The sequence below is a fragment of the Canis lupus genome, chromosome 29 (genome assembly GCF_003254725.2).
Source record: "Canis lupus dingo isolate Sandy chromosome 29, ASM325472v2, whole genome shotgun sequence".
NCBI lineage: Eukaryota > Metazoa > Chordata > Mammalia > Carnivora > Canidae > Canis > Canis lupus.
The window spans coordinates 35,163,882-35,178,044 of NC_064271.1; the positions used below are offsets into that span (position 1 = coordinate 35,163,882).

The window sequence follows — 14,163 nt, forward strand, 5'->3', positions numbered from 1 at the left end:
AGCAGGGGCAACTTCAGAAGGAGACGGAGAAGTAGGATAAATAGGGAACTGGATGAGGGGCTCCATCCCAGGATCCCAGGATTGTGACTTGAGCCTAAGGCAACAGGTTAACTGATAGAGCTACCGAGGCATCCCAAAAAATTACTTTTAAAATCACCAACCTAATTTTGCCTCTTAGTATCTAGGACATGCTCTACATTCTCATCAACATTTAGGATTGTTGGATTTTATAATTAATGCAAATAAATCAGATGTGTAACAATTATTCAATGTTGTTTTAATTTGTATTACTTTGATTACTAGTGAGAATGAGCATATTCTCATGGACTCCAGTGGTTTGTGGCCATTGAATCATGTTCTCCATGTCCTACCTACCTTTGTACATTATTCTGTTGTCATTTTTTTTAATTTCTTAAAGGTCTTCTTTCTAACACAAAGCTTGTGCTTATATGCACTACAAGTATTTTCTCATAGTCTTTGCTTTGATTTATAACTTTGCTTATAATATAATGCTGCTGAGACAAATGATTTTATTTATAAAAAGAAATTTAAATTCCTCTCTCATAATATACACATTAAAAACCCCAAATAAAATATGGAGGAAAAATGTAAAAGTTTTTGAAAAAAATAAGAGAAAATCTGTGAAATTGAAACACAAAGAAGACATAAGATCAAAAGGAAATAACTAATAAATTTGCCCCATCAATACTTAGCACTCTTAAGACAATAAAGTCCAGACTCTAAACAACGTAGCATTTCCAGTATTCAGCATAAAATATAAAATCACTTAGTGATTAAAAAAAATAGAAAAACTTGACAGAAAACTGTCAATAAAACAGATTCAGAGATGAGATAGGTGTTGGCATTTAGCTAAGAAAAGAAACAAGCAATCTAATATAAATATGTTCAAGGATTTAGAGAAATAGATGGGATTAGTGATGGAACAGATAGTAAATAATAAAATAAAAAAACCAACATGGAATTCTAAAGAGAACTAAACACCATGGAATTCTAAATATATAATTTCTAGAGGTTAAAAAAAAAAATCAGTCTCAGAAATGAAAGCACCACAGAATGAGCTTAACAGCAGATTGGACACTAAAGACAAGAAGATGGTAACATGAGCTGCAGGCCAGGCAGCCAATAGAAACAATCCAAACTGAATCAGCTGCTTTAAAAATGTCTCAGCTGGACTGATGGGAGAACCCAAGGAAAAGATGCCTATTGAGGAATCCCTTGTCAGACTAGAATAGGCGAGAACTAGGACCTCGCTATTCTTGTTTATTGGCCAGAACATAGTGGTAGATGCACAATGGCAGAAGGTGAGGCAATACGGCACCTCTGCCCTCCACAGTGGACTCTCTCGAAGGAAATGTGAGGAGCTCACCTCCTTCTCTACCACATTGCCATCACAGAGACTGTTTAATGTGAGAATCAATCCAGATTAGGAAGATTCATCCATCTAAAGACAACAATGCTGGACCAGGGCAGGCCTGTTTCATGGAGGTAGGAGCGTAGGGCAGGGAGCTGAAAAGTCTACCTGAGTAATACTGACATATTGATAAAGGAAGAGAAATGGAGAAGTTAAATGCTCTTATAAAAAAGAAAAGGGTAGTGGACTGACATGCGCACTTTATTTTTTCCCAGTTTACCTAATATGTTAGCTACCCTGCCCCAGGAGATGGGTAGGTAAAAGAGTGGAGAGAGGCCACAAAGGATAAGAAAAGACTTGGAAGGGAGAATTAGAAGTGCCAAAAAGTGTGTGCCTCCCTCTTTATGTGCGTGGTAGGGGTTTTTGTCATCTTTTGCTGTTTAATTCAATTAGTGTAGGTAATTCTATGGATGAAATTGATACTTTTCTACCTGAGAACTTGTCTACTGCCCAGTTTTTTCTTCCCCCTTTCTTATTTTTACTCTTTAAAACCACTTCCTCTTAGTAGTCAAAAGTAATATAAGGATACATCAATTTAAGATGACAAAAAAACTTAAAAAGATCTGAAAAGTTGATCTATTTCATACACATTTCTAAAATTTGATTGAATATCAAAATTACATAGATGTCATAAGAGATTGAAGTGGAAATTCAAACATATAGGAAGAGATGGTGCTGAACAGTAGAGTAGATATTGAGTAAGAATCAAACTGTAGGACCACTGTGAGCAGAAGAAGAAAAACAACGGGTATCTGAACTGAGGGTCAAGATAAACTCACAGACTATTAATCTTGGCAGTTATATTTTAGAACTTTCATTATCTCAGTAATACCTATAAAAATCAATGCCTGCAATAAGTGTCTGATTTTCCCTGATTTCTTATGCAGTAGCTCCTGTTCTCTTCCACATAAACTCTTTTGGGTAGGACAAAAATTGAATCAGACCTTCCATGATGTCACCCGGTTTAGCCTATTACTTTTCTTTGTTTGATGGTTTTGTTGATTGTTACCGTGCATATATGACACGAAAACATCCAACTAGCATATTTCAAAATTTATAAAACTTATCACAGACTCAATAAAGTGCTTGTTATGTGACTACTTTTCCTAAAATGTTTTTAAGGCACTCTACACTAAGAATTAATTCTGCCCTCCAGGTAGGGCTGAAACCACTTCTATTTGTGAATGTCTATACCTTCACTTTACTTAAGTGAATGCTTTCACTTTACTGGAATTTTTTTTTTAAATTAGTACAATTCTGGATTTGCATCTTAGTAACCCTTCTTCCTATATGTATATCTAAGATAGATATAGATATAAATATAGACATAGATATAGATATAGATGATATAGATATATAGATATAGATCTTCGTTTTAACTTATAGCTACTTAATTTGGAGTCATAAAATTCTTCAAAGTATTTTCCTATTATCAACAATTTTATTTTTGGGGATGCCTGAGTAACTCAGTGGTTGAGTATGTGCCTGCAGCCCAGGGCAGGATCCCCGGGCCCTGGGATCGAGTCCCACATTGGTCTCCCCACAGATAGCCTGCTTCTCCCTTTTCTTATGTCTCTGCCTCTCTCTCTGTCTCTCAAATAAACAAATAAAATCTTTAAAAAAATTATTTTTGAATTGAGTTCAACTACTCTTAAGGTGATAGAATTTGAACACATTTAACCATTCTGGCAGATTTCCTCCACATTTTAAGATACTCCTTTTTTTTTCCAGCCTCAATATATTAATAGGTATATTATTTGGTTTCAGTTTTATTTTTATAAAATATTATATAATAAATATACAGTAAGTTATGATCCTACCAAATTTCCAGATAACACCTTTTTCACAATTTATATATTGCATAATTATAATATATTGTAAATAATCATGTAATTTCTTTTCTAAAAGGAATAATAATCATGTAATTTCTTTTCTACAGCTCACTCCGAGCCTTTCTTATGTTTTAGCTCATTAATTTCTTTATTTTAATTGGCAAAGCATCTATAACATGGATTTCTTTTCTACCAGATTCCATTGATCTACTGGAAATACCAACACTTCTATCATAAGCATTTGCAGAACGAGCACATAGAGAGTTTGTATGTTCATGTGTTAACAAGAACTTTGAAATCACTTTAGTAAATCAAGGTGAACAAAATTTGTTAACCAAAGAAAGCTGTAATATAATCAGTTATATAGCAATACATCTTATATAATGCAATAAACATTTTTATTGTATACATAGAGTACACAAGTAAAGTCAAGTAATATAAATATTATTTTTAGGGTTTCCATTTTATTTTTTGAGATTCACTGTATATTCACATGTTCATTCCACCTATTAGTAATACTGAGATACACTACAGTGTGAGATTTTAAGTATCCAGAGAAGTATCCTGTATTGAAAAGGGAGAATGATTTAATAAGCTATAGACCTAGACTAATTTTATTTCCATAATAAATAAATAAGCCAAATAGATAAATAAATAAGCCGTAGACTGACTAATTTTATTTCCAAAATACTTGACCCTCTGTGGTTGTAAATATGGTTTGCCAAGTTCTAAGATATTGGGCCCAAGGAGGTATTCATAAGAAAAGAGATTATTATGGTCAGTAGAAATTTTTGCTTCTAAATGGAAATATCACATTGACATCTGGTACATACTTTAGTCATATTTTGAAATTTAAGAATCAGGCTTTGCAAAATAGTAAGCATAAGCAAATGCTACACACCTTTGGATTTAATTTGAATAACCAAACAACCTCCTCCGATATTGTATATTTCACATTTTTTCTATGTCAGAATTTTTTTTACTTAGTTCAATTTATATAATATGCTTCAAAAGAATAGGGCTATGCATACATTAGAAGTACATACCACTTTATATTTACTTTAAGCTTATTAAAATTATACCTCCTCTCAAATAGTTGCGATTACATGTAGTTTTATGAAAAATGCAAATAGTCTCAGGTCCACGTTTTTCTATTAACTTTTTCTGTTATATGAATCACATTAAATTTGAAAAGCAAACAAATTTATATTTAGAAAGTTCCTAAGCTAAGGATAAATGGTAAATCAGAACACAAAACACAGATAGAGACTGGAGAAGAAAACAGAGGAAAGCGATAAGAAGGTAGAGTAGCTCCATTAACTTAGTTAGGTCTAGACAAAGGTAGAAAAGGGCTGCTGAGCCAGAATTTTGTGATCCATTATGTGTAAGAGTAATACTGCACTAAAAAAAATAGCATATTTACATCTTCCAAGAAATGTGTTTTCCAAGAATTAACCAACTTAACTAGAGAGCAGTATGTCTCCATACAATATATTGAGCATGTCTTATTTCTAAGTTGTGTAAATATTTTAAGTGGCCAAAAGCCTGGTTCTAACTCATTTGATAGCAATAAGTTAGATCTCTGATGTTAGATCTTGGCATTCTTTATCCATGCTTATGGCTGATGGAATGCTTAATGAGACTCAGAGATTCAATGATTTGATTACCAACTGGAGAGACAGATCAATCACCCACCTACAGGAGCCAGATCAACTCAGATCTAACCCACAAAGCAGTGTATTTCTAACAACAAATATAGTTATTTGTCACTCCTGATAATGACTCAGGGTCTTCAATACAATAGAATCCCAAAGTAGTTCTTTCACGTGTACAACTGATTTGCTTAATTTGTATATAAGATTATCCCCATTATTTTACTTTACTTCAAGAAAAATAGTTATAAGAGAAATAGTAGAGAAGCCCAAAGCTAATACTGATCTCTCAGTCAATTACTTATGCTCAGTTACACTGCGAAATCATTAGGAATTAGTGGTCCAAGAACTTTGCTATATTGGGCATTAAAGAGCAAGTGTCCTCAGTGCTTAACCCTGTCTGTTCACCAGGGCCGAGGGTAGATTGCAGAAGATGTCCAGGTGAGTGCCAATGCCATTACTTGGCTGTATCTAAGTAACGTGCAATAAAAATGACACGGTAACAATTTTCCAATTCGTTTGCTAATCAAGTAAATAAACAAATTTTGGGGGCATGAGTATTTGGGGTTGCTTTATTTTTTAAACTAAATTACCTAGTTTGATAATGTTCATTGATTATATATGGTTTTATAAATTGATATAGTCTTGATTTGATTTGGAAAAAAAAAACGAGCCGGCTTGTTCTTATCCTATTATCCTTTTATCTATTATAGTCCTCTTATTAACATCTCATCTACTTTTAGAGGTGATTCTGACTTTGTTTCAATCCTCTGCAGATTTAAATGCTTTAATTCAGTTATGTCATGTGGTATATTATTGTTCTTTCTGACCATAGTCTTTGGTATTTTGGGAAAATCTCCATTCAGTAGAGGAGAAGGCTAAAGCCTTCTTCTTCCCTACTGGCCCCTGAATTAAAAACAAACAAACAAAAATTTCCATCTAGTACAGTTGGGAAATCTTGGAGTGACTTAATCATATAAATGGAGCCAGAGGCCCCACTCAGTATAGTATTTCTATTGTCATGTTCATTTGGTCAACTTGGGCTACTGTTCTGTTCTGGGAGTATAGGTACTCTGCAAAATGGGTGCTTCTAATTTTGATTCTTCAGCACTAGGCTTTTCCAAGTTATTTGCATTTGCTAAACAATTCTGGTATATCTGAGTAAATCTAAACACCTTTCTTGAGAGGGAACACAAATAATTGGTTATTGAAATCTTCAAAGAAAAGTCTATATGGGCCCAATAGTTGTCAAAAGCACATGAACACCTATTCTTGGATTGGAACCTGCATCTTTCCCTGGGTTTTATTTTTATTTAAAATTTTTTAAGATTTTATTTATTTATTCATGAGAGACAGAGAGAGGTAGAGACACAGGCAGAGACAGAAGCAGGCTCCATGCAGGGAGCCCGACGTGGGACTTGATCCCAGGACTCCAGAATCACGCTCTGGTCCGAAGGCAGGTGCTAAACTGCTAAGCCACCCAGGCATCCCCTTTCTCTTGATTTTAGATCAAGGAGGAGAGTGCCGTTTGTCATATGACCCTTCCCATTGTCTACTTATTAGATAATGCCCTCATGCATGCCTATCCATCACCTGACTATGCCTTTGTCCAAGGATGTCTCATCCAATAAAGGATTGGTTTACTTAACCACTAGCCACCTAAAGAAGAGACAATCAACAATATACCTAAGTTTACTAACAGACAAGGTCTTGTGTTTTTTTTAAATGAATTACTGGTAAGGGAGCCTACTTTACATAAATGGTAAAACTAGACCACCTAGAAGCTCACACAGAACTGATCAGCTCACATTTAGTCTTTGTGCTTCTAGGAAATAAATATAATCCATTGTTTTCCTGGGTGCATTCCAAGAGTCAGGCAGCCTCAAAGTCAGAACAAACAAGCCAAATGAGAAGCTTATATAATCCTTTCATTTGACTAATAAGAAACTATAATTTCCAAAGATATTCTTCAAATTCTTATCATATTATATTCTTAACATTCAAAGAGGAAGTTTGAAACATAAGTTTTATTGTTCCAAGCAGGGGTATTTCCATTCACAGAATATGAAGAGAAAAAATAATGATAATATTGAATATTTATTGCATGCTTACTATGTATCTGGTACTGTTCCAAATGCAATATTTATATCAACTCATTTAGACCACACGACATCCCCTTAAAGCAGATATATTGAAGCACTAGGGAGGAACTTGTGCCATAGAGGAGTTAAATATTTTTAAGTGTTAGAGCCATAATTTGAACTAAATAGCCTGGTTCTAGAGCCCATGCTCCTAACTGCCTAGCTTAGTACTGCATCAAAAATAAAAACAAAACAAAACAAATCCCAATACTACCTAATTTTTAGTAGTTACTGGCTAAGAAAGAAACCTAGCACTGTTACAGTTCTTTCTGTGTCTTAGAACTATATGTCAAACAATTAGAGGCTGAGTTTAATGCCTTGACAGTCACCTCTAGATAGAACTGATCTGAAACCATTTGAGAAGATTACCAGGAACAGAGGAGAAAAAAGCATTGACAATCTCCTACTTCTCTGAAAAGGAATCTCATTTAAAATACAAATTTTAGGGGTGCCTGAGTGCTTAGTTGGTTAAGCATTCAACCCCTGGTTTTGGCTCAGGTTATGATCTCAGGGTCATGATTTTAGAGTTGTGAGATTGATCCCCACCTCGGGCTCTAAGCTCAGTGCAGGATCTGCTTGGGATTCTCTGCTGCCTCTCCCTCTTCCTCTGCCCCTCACTCTGCTGGCACTCACTTGCACTCCCTCTCTGTGGAATCAATCAATCAATCAATCAATCTTTAAGAAAAATATAATAAAATGCAAACCTTATACATCATATATATAAACTGGGCTGGGACTTTTATTTTTTATCATTTAAAGATTCTCATAAACGCAAAAAAAAATAAAGATTCTCATAAACTAGTAATTCTTTCAATGAGTTTATACATCAGAACATCTACTGATTATTTCAGTTACTAGTTCTTTCTGTGGCTATGAGAATTTTTCTTTACTCTCTGTACCATAGTTTAGTCATTTATAAAGTGAAGATAATAACAATACTTCTATGACAAGATTTTGTAATAATTAGGGTGAGTTGACAGGTATAAAATGGTTTGAAAATTACTCACAATGTGGTAAATATCAGGAAAATATTATATTCATATCATTATTATTATTATTATTTAAAGATTTTTTAATATTTTATTTATTTATTCATTAAAGACACACAGAGAGAGGCAGAGATATAGGCAGAGAGAGAAGCAGGCTCTCTACAAGGAGCCTGATGCAGGACTCGATCCCAGGACCCCAGGATCACAACCTGAGCCAAAGGCAGATGCTCAACCACTGAGCCACCCAGGTTCCCCATATTATTATTATTATTATTATCCACAGCTCCCAATCATTGAGATCAGAAAAAGGTCAAATAAACAGCTCTGATATTGTTCAAGTTTATGTTTTATCCATGATTTCAATACCTTCTCCCCCCAGAGTCTGCTAGTGTCATTTTCTAAGTAGCAAGATGCCGACTAGAATTCCAACAATCCTGAGGGTCTCGATTTCCTCTTATACATTCCCAATCTACCCCTTCAGATGTTTTAGATAAATTTTTTTACTATACTCATGCTGAATTCAGCCTCAGAAGTCCAAAGGACAGAGCAATCAGCACAGACATCCTATTTTGCTTCCCCCACTGGCACTGTGCTCTAGGCCTCGTGTCCATTCTTTGGGATTCCACAAAGCTGTTCTACTTGCCTCCTAGCTAGGACAGCTATTTTCTTAGGGGACCATCAGGCACACAATCTTATCCCAAATAACTCTTAAATTAAGCACCCTTATTTTCATCTTGCCTTATGCAGTAATCAAAGCTTATTTCCCCTCTCATATATACCAGTCATGAACTTGTTATATTATCTCCAAATTTTCATCCTTGCTTATCCGTAAATTTGCATTTGTAATTTTTCTTCTCAACTCTGAACCTTGACTCATTTGAAAAGAATCCTGACTCTCTAGCCACATGTTTTTTTTTTTTTTAAATCCAAGCTATGCTGCTTTGCGCTGCCATGAGAACAGTCCTTGCAATTTAAAGAGCTCCCAGTAACTGGACTATCCAATTCTGCTCTAGGGACGATGCCCTGAGAACGAGGCATCAACCTAGATACAAGCTATGCATTCAGTTAAATAAACAGCTTTGAATGAATACAAAGTGTATAAGATTAGCTTTGTAAAAATTTTTGTATGGCAAACAATATTGCAATATTTTCATGTGTTTAATAATGCTCCCTTCCAATTTATAACTTTTATCCACAAGGGGCAATAAACACAAAAAGAATGAGAAATTCTACATTAAATGCATGATGACTTTTTTTTTAACCGTAAACAATTATAATATAAATTGAAAGAGAATTTCTTATAAAATTAGTGACCGATTCAATGAATTCCCCAAGTTCTAATGATCTAAATTTTATTTTGAGACATTTGGAAATGTAATTAGGTAATGTGAATTTCCTGAATATGAAGCACAAACAACTGGCTTGAACTCAGCTTGGCATATTTAAATGGTACATATTCTTTGAAATATTTTATTGAACTAACAGAATATATTACAGGTCAATCATTATGGCCAGTTTTTAAAATAAACTTTATGTTGGGAAATAATTATCTATAAATATCTCTCACATTTCTAGATGTTCTGAGCAAAGGCACTTACAGTCAGTTTAAAAATATTTTTATATAAGGTGACATTGCAGGAGAGTAAAGTTTAGAGATATCTCCCTCCCCTGAGATGTTTCAGAGCAATAAAGACCTTCCTGGAGGAGATTTGCTTACATTCTAGAGTAAAGATAAAGTCTCTATCTCCAGAATGAGATGAGGAGTTTACCAGCAGTTGAATATATAATCAGAGTTTTTTAATTCTAGGATTTATCCCCTGTTACTTATTCTGCATGTACAGTTACCATTCAACTTCCAGCACATCACCCTACGGGGACTGAAACTCAAGGAACTGGTGCTATGAAGCTGGCAACTAGCTGATGCTTTTGCTGTGACTAATAAACTGTCTTTGTGTCTGACCTAAGTGTCTTGTGATTTTATATGTATTGTTAGTGCCTGAATGTTTGTGTCTCCTCCCCATCAAAAAAAATTATATTTTTTATAAATATTAGAAATTAAGACCTTTAGGGGATAATTAGGCCATGAGGCCTTCACCCATGTGGAAACCTCATGAATAGGATTAGTACTCTTGTAAGAAGAAACAGGAGAGCTCTCGCTTTGTCTCTCTCTCATTCTTTCTCTCTCTTTGCACCTCTCCCCCCATCACCACTACATGAAGACACAATCTGAAAATGGTATCTGCAAAGCTAGAAGACAGCCCTCACCAGACACCAGATCTGTCAGCACCTTCATCTTGGATTTCCTAACTTCCAGAACCACAAAAAATAAATTTCTATTGTTCAATCTGTACAGTCTATGGTAATTTGTTATCTCAGCCCAAACTGATTAAGAGTTCGGAAAAAGTTAGGTAAAACCTCAGATCCTTCACAGTTCCTGAATTAACATTATTGAGATATACATTACATAAGATAAAATGAAACCATTTTAAATATAGAGTTTAATGATCACATGTATACACGCATGTAAGCACCATGATAATCATGATATAGAATATTTCCAACATCCAAAAAAGTTCCCTTGTGTTAATTTCCAATCAATCTCCTCCATACCCTCAGATATAATCACTGAAATATTTTCTAAACCATGGATGGGATTGATCTTGTCTAAAATTTCACATAAATAGAATCATGCAGTATATAATTCTGGGTTTGGTTTATTTTACTCATGATTATTTTCATTCGTGATTTCTGAGATCCAGTAATGTTATTGCTTATTAGAGCAACACATTCCTCATATTTATTGATTGGTATTCCAGTGTATGAACGTTCTACAATGTGCTTATGGATTCTGCTACACCTGGGCTGTTTTCCAGTTTGGAGCTACTGTGATAAATCTGCTATGAGTCGTTCACAAGTCTTTGTATGGAAACACATTTTATTTCTCTTGGGTAAATATGTAGGAGTGGAATGATTAGGTTGCATGGTAAGTGTGTCATTAGCTTTATACAATACTGCCAAACTGTTTGCCAAAATTGTGCCATTTAACATTCCACCAACAATGTATGAAAAATTCCACTTGCTTCATATCCTAAAACTTATACTGTTAGTCTTCTTAATTTAGTCATTCTAATGACTGCATAGGGATGTTTCACATGCTAGATATTGTTCCATTTGGCATTCATTTCTATAGTCTTCTATTCCCCCATCCCTAAGAATGACAGAAATTGGAAATCGAAAACTGTTTTTCCTACACTCCTTCATGGCTAGGCCTCTCAATACAGCTTAGGTTCTTTCAATGAGATTAATCGTACCACACTTGAAGGTGTCAAGGAAGTGGAGACTACAAGGATGGTACAGTTGGACAAGCAGGGAGAGTAGCTGGATTTTGTGTTTTTCTCTATCTTACCAGATCCATGGGTATGGGAAAGCTGTGACATCAAGTGGTCAAGAAATCAATCTGTTCCTAACTCTAAGTTGCAGCTATCGTAGTATATATTCTTGAAATCAGAAAGAGTGGTGACTTTCTGACTTTTATTTCTTTAGGCATCTAATGATTTTGAAATCACTTAATCTTCCTAATATTTTTTCTGCTTGGAATGCCTCCAGTACTTTCTGTTACCTGAACTCTGATTGATTCAATAGACCTTAAGAAAGAAAAAAAAAGTGTGAAATACAGACGAGGGATTTTAAGGGGGAACTGGCTCAGCATTCTAAACTCCACCTTAATTCTCGGTGGGAATTGCTTAATGTGTTATCACTGTAATAACTTATTAACAAAGATCTGTTGTCCATATATTAATGATGCTGATATTTATTGAGGGTTTACTATGGACCAGGCACTGTAAGAATCAGTTCAATGCTTATTACAAACTTAGGTCAATCACAGTACAGACACTGTCATCTTAAATCCATTTTAGCATTTCCTACTTTGTACCAGAAAAGGATTTTACCTAGGTCTGTCTAAAGTAAACTTCTACAATTTCACTTCTACCATGTTGTCTCTCTGACAAAATTTGTCACTAATTATCATTTTCTATATCACTCAAAAATAGGTATGCACTCTCCCAAGTCCCTGGTCTTACCTACAAATTTAACCACTTCTGGCTTCCTTTCTTCTTTTCAGGGTTGCAATGGAAGTCATCATTTTCTCCTTCTACTTAAGAAAAAAAATCCTATTAGAAATGCTATATGATCCAGCAATACCTCTTCTGGGTAAATATCCAAGGGAAATGAAATTAGTACCTCGAAGCGAAATCTGCACTCGCGTGTCCACTACAGTTCTATTCACAATAGCCAAGATACAGAAGTGACCGAAGGGTCTGTTGATGAATGAATAGACAAGGAAATTGTGATATATGCATACAATGCGATATTATTCAGCCTTAAAAAAGGAGATCCTGCCATATGCAACAACATGGGTGAAACTCAAGGACATTATGCCAAATGAAATAATGCAAAAAAGAAAAAGTATTGCATGATGTCACTTATATCTGAAAATCTAAATAAAAGTTGATTCACAAAAGCAGAGAGTAGAAAGGTGGGAGAAATGAGAGATGTTGGTCAAAAGGTGTGAAGTTGCAATTGTGTAGGATGAATAAATTCGAAAAGCTAATGTACAGCGTGATGGCTATTGTTAATCTTACTGTATTGTATACTAGAAATTTGCTTAGATCTCAGGTGCTTTCATTTAAAAAAGTTAACTCTGAGAAGAGATGGATATATTAATTAGCTTGACTGCAGTAATCATTTCACTATATATGGATATCAAAGCATCATGCTGTAAATTTTAAACGTGTAGTTTTTACTTAAAATGCCCCTATTAATCATATATGATTAACTGAGGGACCCAAAACTCATAACAGTAAATGAAATAAAGTTGATATGCATTTCTTTACTGTGTTTAGATGTAAGAACTTTTGGCCCGGAGGCTTCACAAAAATATTGGGACTCAGACCCCTTTAATCCTGCTATTCCACTGGTCTGAGCATTTGGCTTTCACTTTATGGTTGAAGACAACAACTCAAACCCCAGCCCTCTTTTCTACATACTAACCAAAAGGAAAATGGAAGGGCCAAAATGTAAAATGTTATCTTCTTCATTCCAAGCATACATGTTAAAAGTCGCACACACATTTCTGCTCAATCTATTGGCCGTAAATTAGTTATCTTTAACTATAAGGTGGCTAAGAAATATCATTTTTTTTCCTGAAGTTACAAATCCAGATAAAAATTAGATTCTCTTGATAAGTAACAATTAGAGGGACTCCTGGGTAGCTCAGTGGTTGAGCATCTGTCTTCAGCTCAGGTCTTCATCCTGCGGTCCTGGGATCAAGTCCCGGCATCAGGCTCCCTGCGTGGATCCTGCTTCTCCTTCTGCCTCTGTCTCTATCTCTCTGTGTCTCTCATGAATAAATAAATAAAACCTTTAAGAAATTTTTAAAAATAAGTAACAATCAGAAACTCGTTCTTAGAGGACAACCAGTGAAAGCATCCATACGTTGTATCTTGATTCTATGTTCTATCTTACCTTCTAAGAGATTCATTCTATAAAATCCATATAAACCCATCATAAAATATGAGGTATTTGATGACCTGTGTCATATTTAACTCTTCTGTCTCAATTTCTGCCCCCATCATCTCAATTCTCCCTAACCTCCGGCACTTGATAATCCACTGTATTTGCAAGACTGTGTGTATCACTGAAGGTTCAATCAGATAAGCTGCACTGTTGATAAGAACCACTGCAAATAATACTGAATAGGAACTTACAGGAATTCAACTCCAAGTAGGAAGGGACATGGTGAAGAAGTCTATGCAAAGCTATTGTCTCTGAGTCTGAGGATGAGCCTGAAGAGGTGTGACTCTCTTTGTCTAGAGTTCAGAAAGAAAAGCTGAATGTGGAGTAAAACATCGAGAGACCAGAACCACAAAAATGGGCTGGTACGTGAACCTGTGTCTAGCCTCTGCTATCAGCCTCAACGCTAGGACTGCCCCACAGGAAGAGTTGACCCTCTCTTCTTGAGCATATCTGCTCGTATGCCAGGCTCAGGATTCAGAGAACCCATGGGAGAAAATCCAGCAGGAGAGAAAGGAGCAGCAGGCCTGCATGTTGACCCCC

General features: G+C 35.2%; 1 long non-coding RNA gene across 16 annotated transcripts in view; it reads right to left on the reverse strand.

The window, feature by feature from the left end:
• Nucleotides 1–14,163, reverse strand: part of LOC112650732 (uncharacterized) — a 94,118-nt gene that overhangs the window by 41,217 nt on the left and 38,738 nt on the right. For 14 of the 16 annotated variants that reach the window (XR_007407183.1, XR_007407197.1, XR_007407195.1 and 11 more), the window contains 2 exons: nucleotides 12,289–12,365; nucleotides 12,129–12,199 (listed from right to left, as the gene is read on the reverse strand). This is a non-coding gene — a long non-coding RNA (uncharacterized LOC112650732). Of the gene's footprint in view, nucleotides 1–7,603; nucleotides 7,704–12,128; nucleotides 12,200–12,288; nucleotides 12,366–14,163 lie in introns of all 16 variants that reach the window. The other 2 variants (XR_007407191.1, XR_007407185.1) reach the window with 1 other exon arrangement.